Genomic DNA, 12,259 nt, shown 5'->3' on the forward strand with positions numbered 1-12,259 from the left:
CGTGCGTAAAGTAAAAATATCCCCCCATGCGCGCGAGTCACAGACCAACCACACATGCATGAGCGGATGCTAAAATCTAGATTGCATGTGTGCGTAGATATCGAATTTTATAATGTGCGACTTGCGCATGTTATAAAATCCGCACGTCCATGTGTGCAAGCCGGGAACCGCGCACACGCTCCTTTTGAAATCTACCCCTTAGCATTTAAAATATATTAAAAATAAAACACTTATTACACATTCCTAGTAACACTAAAACTTTAAAATCACTGAGAGTACATCTGTTTTAAAAAGATGGACTTCACGTTCTTCCTAAATTTAAAATAATCTTGCTCTTCATGAGTTTCCATTAACAAACTATTCCCAAAAGGGATCCAGCAAAAAAAACCAAAACAAAAAAAAACAAACCTTTGTTGATGTCTCATTTATATGATATTGATGGAATGATGGGACATTGATATAATTCTGACCAGAAGAATACAAGGTAAAAATGTACTTTTTTAACCAACAGTAGTTTTCCCATTTACTGTAGACTGTATGCATTCATGTCAGAATTTTAAATTGTGTCCTTTCATAAACTGGCAACCAATGAAGCATTTACATGTACGTTCCACTTTAAATTAAACACTGAATAAAGAGCTGCATATCGGACCAAAGAAATTTTTCCATAACCCCAAATATAATGAATTACAATAGTCCAATTTGCTGAGGACAAAAGCCGGAACAACTAGGCGCTAGTCCATTGATTAAATTAACTTTTATAATGGTCTGATCATTCTCAACTTAAAGGGCTGGCTTTGCCACATGACTTACATGCAATCTCAAGTATAATTTAGAATTTAACATTACACTGGGGGGCAGGGCATAGGATAAATGTTTGCTGGTGGTTTACATTTGTTTTCATTTTCCCAGCTGTTTGAATTATGTCATCACGTCTGCTGACATCCAATCTTTGGAATGAGCTCCCTGACTTTTTAAGGTCGAGAATGGAATCTACTCTGAAGAGAGAACGGTGTTAAGTGGAGTGCCACAAGGATTGGTGTTGGGACCGGTTCTGTTCAATATCCTTGGGAGTGACATTGCGGGAGGGATAGAAAGCAAAGTTTGTCTATTTGCAGATGATACTAAGATCTGCAACAGAGTGGACATGCCAGAAGTAGAGAGAATGAGACACGATTTAAGGAAACTTGAACAGTGGTCGAAGATATGGCAGCTGGGAGTCAATGCCAAGAAGTGCAGAGTCATGTATCTGGGGTGTGGTAAACCAAAAGAGCTGTATGTGATGGGGGGTGAAGGGCTGACTCGTGTGCACAGAGCAGGAAAGGTACCTTGGGAAGATAGTGTCTAGCAATCTGAAGAATGGTGAAGCAATGTGACAAGCCGATAGCTAAAGCCAGAAGAATGCTGGGCTGCATAGAGAGAGGAATAACCAGTAAGAAAAAGGAGGTGATAATCCCCTTGGTGAGGCCTCACCTGGAGTACTGTGTTCAGTTCTGGAGCCTGTATCTCAAAAGGGACGTTGACAGGATGGAGGCGGTCCAGAGAAGAGTGACAAAAATGGTCGGGGGATCTCCATCAATTGACTTATGAGGAGAGATGGAAAAACTTAAATATGTATACCCTGGAGGAGAGGAAGTGCAGGGGAAATATGATATAGACCTTCAGGTACCTGAAAGGTTTTAATGAGACACAACTGACAAACCTTTTCCATTGGAAAGAAATTAGTAGAACTAGGGGTCATGTAATGAAACTCCAGGGAGGAAGACGCAGAATCGTCCGGAAATATTTCTTCTCAGAGAGGTTGGTGGATGCCTGGAATACCCTTCCAGAGGAAGTGGTGAAGACTAAATCAGTGAAAGATTTCAAAGGCTCATGGGATAAATACTGTGGATCCCTGAACATTAGAGGATGGAAATAAAGAAAAAAAGAGTGCATTGGGGGGGGGTAAGTTGCTGGTGTAGTGGTTACTACCCTTAACCAATAAGCCTGATACTTCTGATCCAACTCCAACATTGCTCTCTTCTTCAACGGCAAGAGATGTGAAGGTGAATAGTATAATTTGCTTATGTAAGATAAACAGCTATTAGTAAATGTGGGACAAAGTTCAGTTGAGCTAAACAGAGGTAATGGGAAATTGGACTCAGTCAGCAACCACCAAGGGCCCTGCTTTTGACAGTTTGGGAAAATAAATATGGGGGTGACCTATATGGCATAGCAAATCCTAATATAAGCTTGCTGGGCAGACTGGATGGACCAATTGATCCATTTCTGCCATCATTGTCTGTTTCTATGCTATTACATTTCAGGAAACTTTTGAAAACCTATCTGTTTGTACTAACGCTTCATCCCTAGCTCCTGCAATAAGCAGGGATGTGACATTTCAAGTTAAATGAAAAAGCTTTTACATGTTATTTTTTTCCTTTGCTTGTTATGATTTATTTTGATTTTTGTTTTAACTGTAATTGTTGTATGACATATCTATTATATATGTTTATTGTAACTTGCTGAGGTCTGAGAATCAGCGGGCTATACATTTTATAAAAAAATAAAATTAATTTAAGAAACTGAGTCTCTATCATAAGAACATAAGAAAATGCCATACTGGGTCAGACCAAGGGTCCATCAAGCCCAGCATCCTGTTTCCAACAGTGGCCAATCCAGGTCATAGGAACCTGGCAAGTACCCAAAAACTAAGTCTATTATCCTTCGGGTTCTCATTTTTGACAAGTGAAGCATTTCGCTCAAGATAAGAAATGATAGCTGGTCAGCAGATAAGTGAATTTTTAGTTTTCTATGATCATGCATACCTTATACATTCTCTTTGTTTCCTTCCACAATCAACAGTCTGTAGAAGGTTTGATATTTTTTGCCCCTGAGGAAGCAGTGGCTGCAAAACACTGACTGTGTTGGGCTTGCTTAATTGAATCCTAGACTGTTGCACGTTATGGTTTTATATGCATCTAAAAAAATTTTCAAAACATTGTTCTGGTAAACAAAGTTGATGATCGAACTTATTGGGTGGTCCATACATTGCTGGACACACCAACTGGCTTGCTGACACCTTATATCTTATTCAGTTGAGATATATATAGAGAGCTATACATTTTGTGTTACTGCTGGTTTACCAGTTTATATACTTTTGTTGTGCTCTTCTTTCGGGTACTAATTTATTTGCATGCCCATATACACAAGTATAAGTGTGCTTATGCATCTGTTTTAAAGTTACCATCTTATTGTCTTTCCTTTCCTAGAACTGGTTCTACAATATAACTAAATTAACATTATCAGATAGGTAATTTAAAAATATTTATTTATTTAAAATCTTTTCTGTACCGTCGTTAAGTGGGTGCCATCACAACGGTTCACAATAGGGCACAAAAACTATATGTTGTATAAAGTGTCTAGAATTCTAGCTCTTAAACAGGTGCCATCAAAATACTGTAACATAATTTCATAATAAATATTATTTGGTGGGTGTTATAAGTCATGTCCAGTTTTTCTTACTCCGCTATAAGATTAGTGCTACTTAACTCTAGTTCTTTGTTTAAAATAAAAGGAAGAATTTAGAATATAACATTTCCCTGGGTTCTACTCTCACTTCTCTTTGTGGCATGCTTGCTTAAATAGCCATGTTTTTAAATTTTTTCTGAAGGTTTTGATGTCTCTTTGCAATCTGATTTCCACCGGCATGGTGTTCCATATTATAGGTCCTGCTAGGGATAGGGCCCTATCCCTTACTTGTGTTAATCTGGCAGTCTTGACTGATGGAATAGTTAGCAGTGCTTTGTTTGCTGATCTCAGGTTTCTGTAGGGGGTATGTACGCGGAGGGCTGTGTTCAGCCACTCTGCTTTTTCGTTGTGTATTAATTTATGTATGGTGCATAAAGTCTTGTATTGTATTCTTTATTCAATGGGTAACTAATGTAGTTCTATTAAGGTTTCAGTGTTATGGTCTCTCTTACTTTTCTCAGTTAAAATTCTTGCCGCTGTGTTTTGTAGTATCTGTAATGGTCTTATTGTGGTGTATGGCAGGCCCAGTAGGAGGGCATTACAATAGTCGGTACTGGAAAAAATTAAGACTTGTATGTTTTTAATCAGACTTTGACAACTTTTTTTTACATTGTTTCAGCTGAATTGTTATACTTTAAAAGAATTTGATTCTTTGTGTTCTTTCCTCTTCTCTTGCAGGTATTCTAGAACTGGTATAGTTCGGGCTACTTCAGAGAAGTATGCGACACTTTATTCTTTTCTGTTGTAGAAGTTGTTCTTGTTAATTATGTTTATGTTTTGTGTTCTTTCCTCTGCCTGTCTTCACTGTCTCTGTTGTGTAATTGTTTGATTGAACACAAAATTTAGCTACTGGGGTTTGTTGCTGGCTTTCGTTGCTAGAGTTTGAACCTTCTCTGCTCTGGATTCAGTGTGCTGTCTCCTCTTCACCGCTCTTTGCCTTCTCTTCTGTCTTGGACCAACCACCCTATGCTATAATTAAAATAATAGAACAAAGAAACTGACTGCACTTTCCTCGTAATTCTTCTGAAGAGTCTAAAAATATTCCCTAGTATTTGTCCATGAAGTCTTGGTGAACTTTGCTAATACCCAAAACAAAAGGATAATTAAGGACTCATTTTCTAATTCAGGGCTTCCGAAACCTCAGAAAGCTCTGTTCTAATTATTAAAGGAACAGGTTTTAGCTTGCATTACTTCTATATAGAAAGTGTGGAAGAGAAGAACAGTAATAATCTCTCTCTCTGACTTTCTTGTTGGGCAAGGGCTTTATCATGTTAAGCAAACTTCTGCAGCTCAGCTTTTTATTTGTAAGAGTCTAACTTTTGCAACCTCTCTAGCAGATGGAATTGAAACTTTAAAAAATGGGTACCACTTCCTTTTATATACATGGAATTTATTATTATTATTATTATTTATTTGTTATTATGAATGTGCCCTGTGGGCCCTGAGGAGGGACACAGAGGCGCGATCATCTGCTCCTGGGAGAGAGTGAGCCCTTGGCCCATGAGGCAACTCGGGGAGGAGCCCCAAGGCATGCCCCAAGGGAGGTGATTGAGTGCAGGCAAGAGCGGAGCACATACACCGGAGCTGGGACAGAGAGGATCAGCCCCCTGCTGAGCTACACGCCCCAGTGAAGTCAGGCAGAGGCCTGGAAATGAAGAAGCCAGGAATGGAAACAGGAGACTCCACATCCTGGAACGAGGAAAGAGTCAGATTACATAGGAGAGACGAGACTCTTGGAGACGTGGAAGAGACGAGACTCTTGGAGACGTGGAAGCACTGTCCCTCAGGGTGCCCTACACAGCCCAACGTGGACTGGTCACAGACCACCCTGTCCTGCTGCGCGCCCTACACAACAACCCAAAGAGCTGGTCACAGACCATGCGGAGAGTGGGACGTGCGCAGGATAGTGAAGAGGGTCCAGACAGCACTTGGGAGAAGTCCAGCTGGAAGAGACTCCAGTAACCCAAAGAGGGACACCGAATGAGGCGAATTTACTCCCACGAAGGACGGCTGGAGACTGAGTCTGGTGGATGGCAAGGCTGATGCGGTTTCTTCAGTATCGAGATAAGGAATGAAGGAAAATAGTACATAAGAGAGTGGTACCTCTGAACACATAGATATCGGAATATCTGGGCATCTGGACATCTGGACAAGAGGTCAAGAGACATCAGGACGTCAGGCAGACGAGAAGTCATCTGGATGAAAGGACATCTGGATAGGAGCAGTAGAAGGACTCCTTGGAAGCTGGAGAAGGTCCAAGGGAGATGTAAACCAGAATGTAAACCAATCCGAAGGCCCTGAGGAACTGAAGCAGGGCCTTTAAGTAGGGCAGGACCAGGAAGAGCCCCGAAGACGTGTTCTGGAGGGCAGAGAAGTGCTTCCTGTCTCTGGCCCTTTAAGAAGAGGAGAGGGATGCACGGCTCGCCCCTAGAGGGAGCCCTGGAGGAAAGTAGGTGGAACCAACGCCTGCAGGGGCTTCCTGCCACACGGAGGAGGAAGGAGAAGGCCGGAGGCAGCTCCTGCTGTGAAGAGGAGCTGCACTGGGGTGTCCCTCAACCCCGAAGAAGAGGAGAGCGACAGGAGGCGGCTCCTGCCATGAAGAGGAGGCCAACAGTGGCATTTGGCCACAGAGGAGGGAGGAATCCCCGCGAGGGGATTCCCCTGAAGGAAGAGTCAGCGGTGTGGCTCCAGCTGCACAGGAAGAAAGCAACAACATGCCACAGGGAGGAACGCTGGCGGCGGCATCGAGCCAGCACAGGAGAAGAGGTGAGGGCCTGTCCACGGGATGGGGTCCGTGGACAGGATCGTAACATTTGTCTTACAGACACCTTTATATTCAGGTAATTAAAGATGGTTCAGCTAATTGACCAGAGTAGACTGGTGGGATAATGCTTGCTCAGAAAGTCTCTGTTTCTGTTCCATTTCTCAATTCAGGCACTCAGATTAATTCTATTAAAAAGCGGATATGTAAATCTAGCGACTCAGCTTTATAGTCTTTAGCACTACCTGCCCTAACCCTTACCTTTGCTAAGAATTGTGAGGAAAACCTACTTTTTGAAACTCATTAATGCATGTCACATTCATTCCTTGGTGTTCCTAACTGTTCCTTTGTTTTTTTCACTCTTATAAGCAAGCTGCCAATGCTACAGACTAACAGCTGCATGTGCCTGCCTCCTTCAATCTCCAGCATCCTTCCACTTAAATTCTAAACTGTAACTTTCTGTAAAGTGTTACAGTACCATTCCTCTGCTGACGTCTTTAAAACACTACTCCTGGGAAGGTCTCTGAATTCAGCGCAGGCATGCTGCTGTCGCATATGTCAGTTCCATGCCTCGTGTGAGGACAACATGAGGATAATTTTGGTGTTTCATCTCTCTCAAACTTGCCCTGGGGCTAGGGAATTTGGTCACTTCACATACACACCACCTTCCGGTGTCCTTCTGCAGGGCCTGACCACATGTTTGTTTACCCAAGCCATGCTTAGTTTTTCGTGGAAATGGCTTTCAAACAGCTGAGCATGGCTTGGGAAAACCTGATCTGGAATAGTTTTATTTGTTTTTCCCCCTGACCTGGAGTTTCAAAAATCAAAAAGTTTTTCCTAGCTCTTCTTTTGCCTGAGAACATGGTTGTTTACTTTAAGTTTTGAATAAACTTCCTCAGCGGAGTCTCATTTATTCTACCCCATTTTGCCCAAGAAATACAGCGCTTTTAATTGCTGCTAATGCTGCCCTATTTCACTATTTTAAACATGGTGGGGACAGTTCAGAGGTCTCTCACTTCAATATATCTGCCCCCAAGCTTCTTTGTATTTAAATTTTATTTATTTTTGTACTTTTTCTTCTGTGCTAAGGCTGGGGCTGCTGTTTTTAAATTTTATTTTTCTGGGGCTGATGATGTGCCCCCTTATGTTATTTTATTTATTTTCTTTAATAATTTTTAAGTCTTTGCCAATATTGCTGTGATCCCGGAAGTGATGTCATACTGATGTCATGTAGGGAATATCCCAATTCTTTCTAACAGGACAAGCAGCTAAGATGGACTCTCTGATGGCAATAAAAATGGCCATTAGCTGTTTGGCTATCTGCAGCAAAATACACAAATGAGAGAGACTTGCAGTTGCTGTCTATGACTGATATTTATCATTTTGCTATAAATTTCACATAAATAGCGCCCATGATAAAAAGAAAAGGGGGGTGGTTAGGGAAAATTTTGAGATACTGCAATGTGCACTATTTTACCACTGAGAAATGCCCAGACTGGCATTTCCACAGTTTGGGCTACTCGGGGGGGGGGGGGGGGTGTGTTGGGGGAGAGAGAGACTTGTTATAAGGCTCTCATATAACTCAATTATTTATACAACTATAGGAGTGTCAACTGATAACTCGAGTTGAGGTTTATCAAACTAGGTTGAGAGTACAATGTACAAATCTCATCTTTGTGTATCTTTCCTCCCTCCAAATCACATCAAATCTTCACTGATGGTGTACTGTGCTGTTCGTACCTCTGACTGTGCATGTAAAACTGCCCCCCAAACCTTAGACCACCACCAAAACCTCATCTCAAGTTACTAGTGTTGACCCTCTAACAGTGGTATAAATAGTTGACTAATATGTGTGCCACCCCAGAGGCTCTCTCTCTCGCTCTCTCTCTCCGCCCGAAACAGGATTTGCGCTATTTATCACAAAGCCCGTTTCGGGCATATCACACAGCATAATGCCAGGAAAAAAAGTGTAATTATTTCTGGCATGTGTGAAGGCTCACCGCCCGTGCTGCCCTGGGTGCCGCTCCACTGCCTCCAGCTCAGGCCCCTCACGAGTCCTGGATATCCCTGGAGTCCCTCAGTCGCACAGGACTCCCTTGGTTCAGGTCTCCACAGGCCCTGGTTTTGCGGGGCTTCTGGGTTCTCTTTGAATGGAGTGGGGTTGAAGCAGTCCCCCAACCCCCAAAGATAACACAGAGAGAAAGAAGTTCCTCAAAGCATTTTTATAAAGCAGAGTAGCTGAATCTGTTACATTGGCTCCGTCCCCTCAGGAGCTGAACAAATGACCCTGCCCCCGCTCTCCAGCAGTCTAACACCTTGACACAGGTGCTGGAGCAAAGGCACTGTTTGAGCCCCCCTGGCTCTCCAGTTCACCAGCAAACCCCCTTAACACATGTGCTGGATTAAAGGTACTGTTTGAGCCCCCCCGGCTCTCCAGTCCACCCGCAAACACACCTGCCCTAACTTCCCTTAGGGTACAGGTTCTCTGTTTCCCTTTCCAGGCTAGGCTGTGCCCCTGAGACAGCTGGAGGATTCCTCTCCCCCGGAACCTACCTCCATTTCCTTCTCTTTGCTTCCTGGCACTGGCTTTTTCTGGCCACTGCCGCTACCTAGGCACGCCCCCTTCCTCTAGCTCCCTAGGCTCACCTGTGTGACTCATTAGTCCAAGTCTGCCACCTGCTGTCCTCCAGGCTCTCCCTACAGGTCAGGTGGTGGTCCTAGGAACTTGGGATTTGTAGTTCTCGCCTTCACCTGCTCCCCCTGCTGGCTGGCTCTAGTATTACCAGCCGCCTTATGGAATCTTATCCATTCCTGCCTCCGGCAGCGCTGCACTCCATCACACATGATAATGTGTGTTATACTATCGCATGCATCGTTAAATGCCCCTCATTTTCATAAAGTCTGCCCAAACTCTTCCCTTTTGTCTACATTTTTAAAATTTGCATACACATCTTGCGATGTGTTATTTATCGCGGGTGTTATGGCGTTATTGCGGGAGTTAGGCCCTAACACCTACGATGCCCTGCAATTTGATAAATGACCCTGTATGTGACCAATTTAACAGATTTACAGGCTCTTCCAGCATAGATGGCGACAACAGAGGCCAAGAGAAACAGAAGGACAATTGCTGCTGTGTAAAACCTCATAGCCAGAACACTAGGCTCTGGTGCCGATCTGAGAGTAGGTCTTATCATTGCACTACCAGGTGTGAATAGCTGGCAGTCATCAGGCTGACCACTTGCTGAACCTGGTGAATGCATAATTGAGGCTTTTAATTGGCTCAATTACGCATTCACCTGACTATGCATGAAGCTGCTGAATTATACATAGCTAAGCCCTTAATAGCAGCAGAATGCAAGCACTCAGGATCATTGTTGTTCATTCTTTGCCCATCCTAGTGCTGCTGCCTCCCATCCTTCCTCCCCCACCTTGCCTCGCCTCCTGGCATCGTGGGCAGAAGCAACTTGCAGAAACAAAGGGCATGGAAGTGCAAGTACCACCAGCTGCAAATATACAAAATTGGAGAGCTGTCCTCACTACCTCCGCATCAAGAACTGAGAAGGGATGAGACTGCCAGACCAGACCCAGACAGCATATGTCGCTGCAAGTCTTGTATGGGAGAGAAACTGAGCACCAATCCCATTTAGTGGGTTATGAAGTTAAAGACTTTTTAGCATTTTATATATGCAAGTCCAGGCATTGGGATGTGATGCTAGCATTAATTAATTGTAATCTGATAAGCAATGGATGTCAAGCATGCTTTGGTATCTATTGTTTTTTTGTTTCCCTAATGATAAGAGCTGCCCCTATATAAGAACATAAGAAAATGCCATACTGGGTCAGACCAAGGGTCCATCAAGCCCAGCATCCTGTTTCCAACAGTGGCCAATCCAGGCCATAAGAACCTGGATTGGCCTGACTGGATAGTGCCTGAGTTCAGAGATGCAACGAGCTGGAGCACCAAGGATGGTGCCTTCAATGTTAAGAGGCGTGGTGGCAGACCACGAGTTGGTCTGCAGGAAGTCCTGTCTAGGTAGAGATTCCATAGAGGTGCTGGCCATTACCATAGCCCCTGAATAAATGAGATTTTCCTCAGATAAACGTTGATAAATTCTCTAAGCAGATGGACAGGAGATCACTGGTAAATAAAGAAGGTAAAGGGGGGTGGACTAGAAAATCCTAACTCTTCTCCCTACAGTCATATTGTATCACTTTTCAATTCTGGGAGCTTGCTCCAGGTTCCCTGACAGTTGCTGCAGCTCTCCTCCTTAAAACGGTGGTGTCAGAGTTCTCCATCACTGCTGTCGCTTTTGGAAAGGAGCGGCAGCAGTAGCGCCGGGAAGCTGCTCACTCTTCCCTTCCATGTCATTATGCCGGGAACCACGGGAAGAACTGAAAAGCACCTCCGTGGCCTGGCTGCAGCACAATATTGCTTTTCTTTTCAGTTCTCCTCCCTGTCTGTGCCAAGGAGCAAAACGGACTCCCATACCCAAAGCTGCTTTCAGCCACAGCTACATCAGGCAATAAAAAAAGAAAAAATGGCTCTGCCCTGCAAGACAGTCTCCTACAGACTTGATCTTCTTCCACAGCCTGCCAGTTAGCAGCAAACAATGCTTACATCAAGGGGTAGGAGATGCCCCCCATCCAGTCAGGTAATTAACTTATAATTTTTTTGTGAGCCTCGCTTGTTCTCCTAATATATCTGGCTAACATTTGGAGTTAGTTGGACAAACTTTACCCCTGCTCACAGCGAAATCTTTTCCTGGCAAATTATTGCCCGCATAAAATTTACCTGGGTTAAAAAAAAAAAAAGTCAGTGCTAGGGGCATTCCTGGGATGTGACGTCACTTTGTCCGGACAGTGCTGATATTCAGTACTGCCTGGATAAGGTTACCCATGTAAATGAAATCAGACAAATCACTGTCCCAAAATGGCACCTTTATATGGATAAATGCTGTTGAATATTCAAATAAAGGTACCTGGGTAACTTATTCACCCAGCAGGTCTTTTAATATGAGCCTCTAAGCTATCTCTAAGCATCCCCTCAAAGAATTAAAGTCAAATATTTATAAACTATAACCTGGATTCAAACTAAAGGTGTGAAAAGTGGAATATAAATCTAAATAAATAAAATAAATAATTTAAATGAAAAGTAACTTTATATATGAAATGATAAATAACTGTCTTATCTTGTTTGCTAATCAAACATAAAAACAGAAAAGATAATGGCAAATTGGGATAACAAGGCCTACCTAGTGTCCCAGCCTTGCATCTAAGGATCTTTGGTGCTTATCTCACTGTTTTGCACACATCTCCCCATCCCCCCCCCAAACAGGAAACTCTTTCTTTCATGTATCCATCACCCTTTTTGAAAAAATATTTCCTTCTGTTACTCCTGAATCTACATCCTATGAGCCTCATATCATCACCCCTGCAACTTCCTTTTTGCTGGAAAATACTTGCTCCTTGTTCCTTATTTATTCCTTTTGTGGTATTTGTGTCCCTTTTCCTTCTCTCCTCTAGGGTACACTTATTTAGGTCTTTTAAGTTTCATTTTATAGGACTTATGGTGCAGAGGGCACCATTTTGGTAACCTTTATTAAAATGATCTACGGTGTACCTGATGTGAACAGCTGCAAAAGGAGAAAGTTTGATAGTGTAATGGGGAATGACTTTGTGTTTGAGAACAGAAGCATTGAATAGAAAATTGGTAGGTTTTTACAAAAGTCATAATGTAAAATAAGAGCATGATTTTGAATGAGGTTTTATACAACATACCTCTGGAGCTTTTGTGTCAACTGTGTCATTATTCATACCACCTTTTTTACTTTTGCATGTAAATCTAACAGGCCGATACAGAAAGAAATGCTGGAGAGCGGGCGAGGGCCCGTTCTCCCGGTGCGCACACAGGCCAGTGTCCTGTGCGCGCGATCCAGTAAATAAAAATATGCTAATTAGGGCCCACAGTAAAAGGAGGCGCTAGAGACA

General features: G+C 43.0%; 1 protein-coding gene across 1 annotated transcript in view; it reads left to right on the forward strand.

The window, feature by feature from the left end:
- The first annotated feature begins 4,208 nt into the window (after nt 1-4,208).
- Nucleotides 4,209-12,259, forward strand: part of LOC115074810 (C2 calcium-dependent domain-containing protein 4C-like) — a 41,070-nt gene continuing 33,019 nt past the window's right edge. The window contains exon 1 of the mRNA XM_029574661.1: nt 4,209-4,227. The gene's annotated coding sequence lies outside the window, so the exon portion shown is untranslated. The remainder of the gene's footprint in view (nt 4,228-12,259) is intronic.

The sequence above is a fragment of the Rhinatrema bivittatum genome, chromosome 13 (assembly GCF_901001135.1).
Source record: "Rhinatrema bivittatum chromosome 13, aRhiBiv1.1, whole genome shotgun sequence".
In the NCBI taxonomy this organism is placed as follows: domain Eukaryota; kingdom Metazoa; phylum Chordata; class Amphibia; order Gymnophiona; family Rhinatrematidae; genus Rhinatrema; species Rhinatrema bivittatum.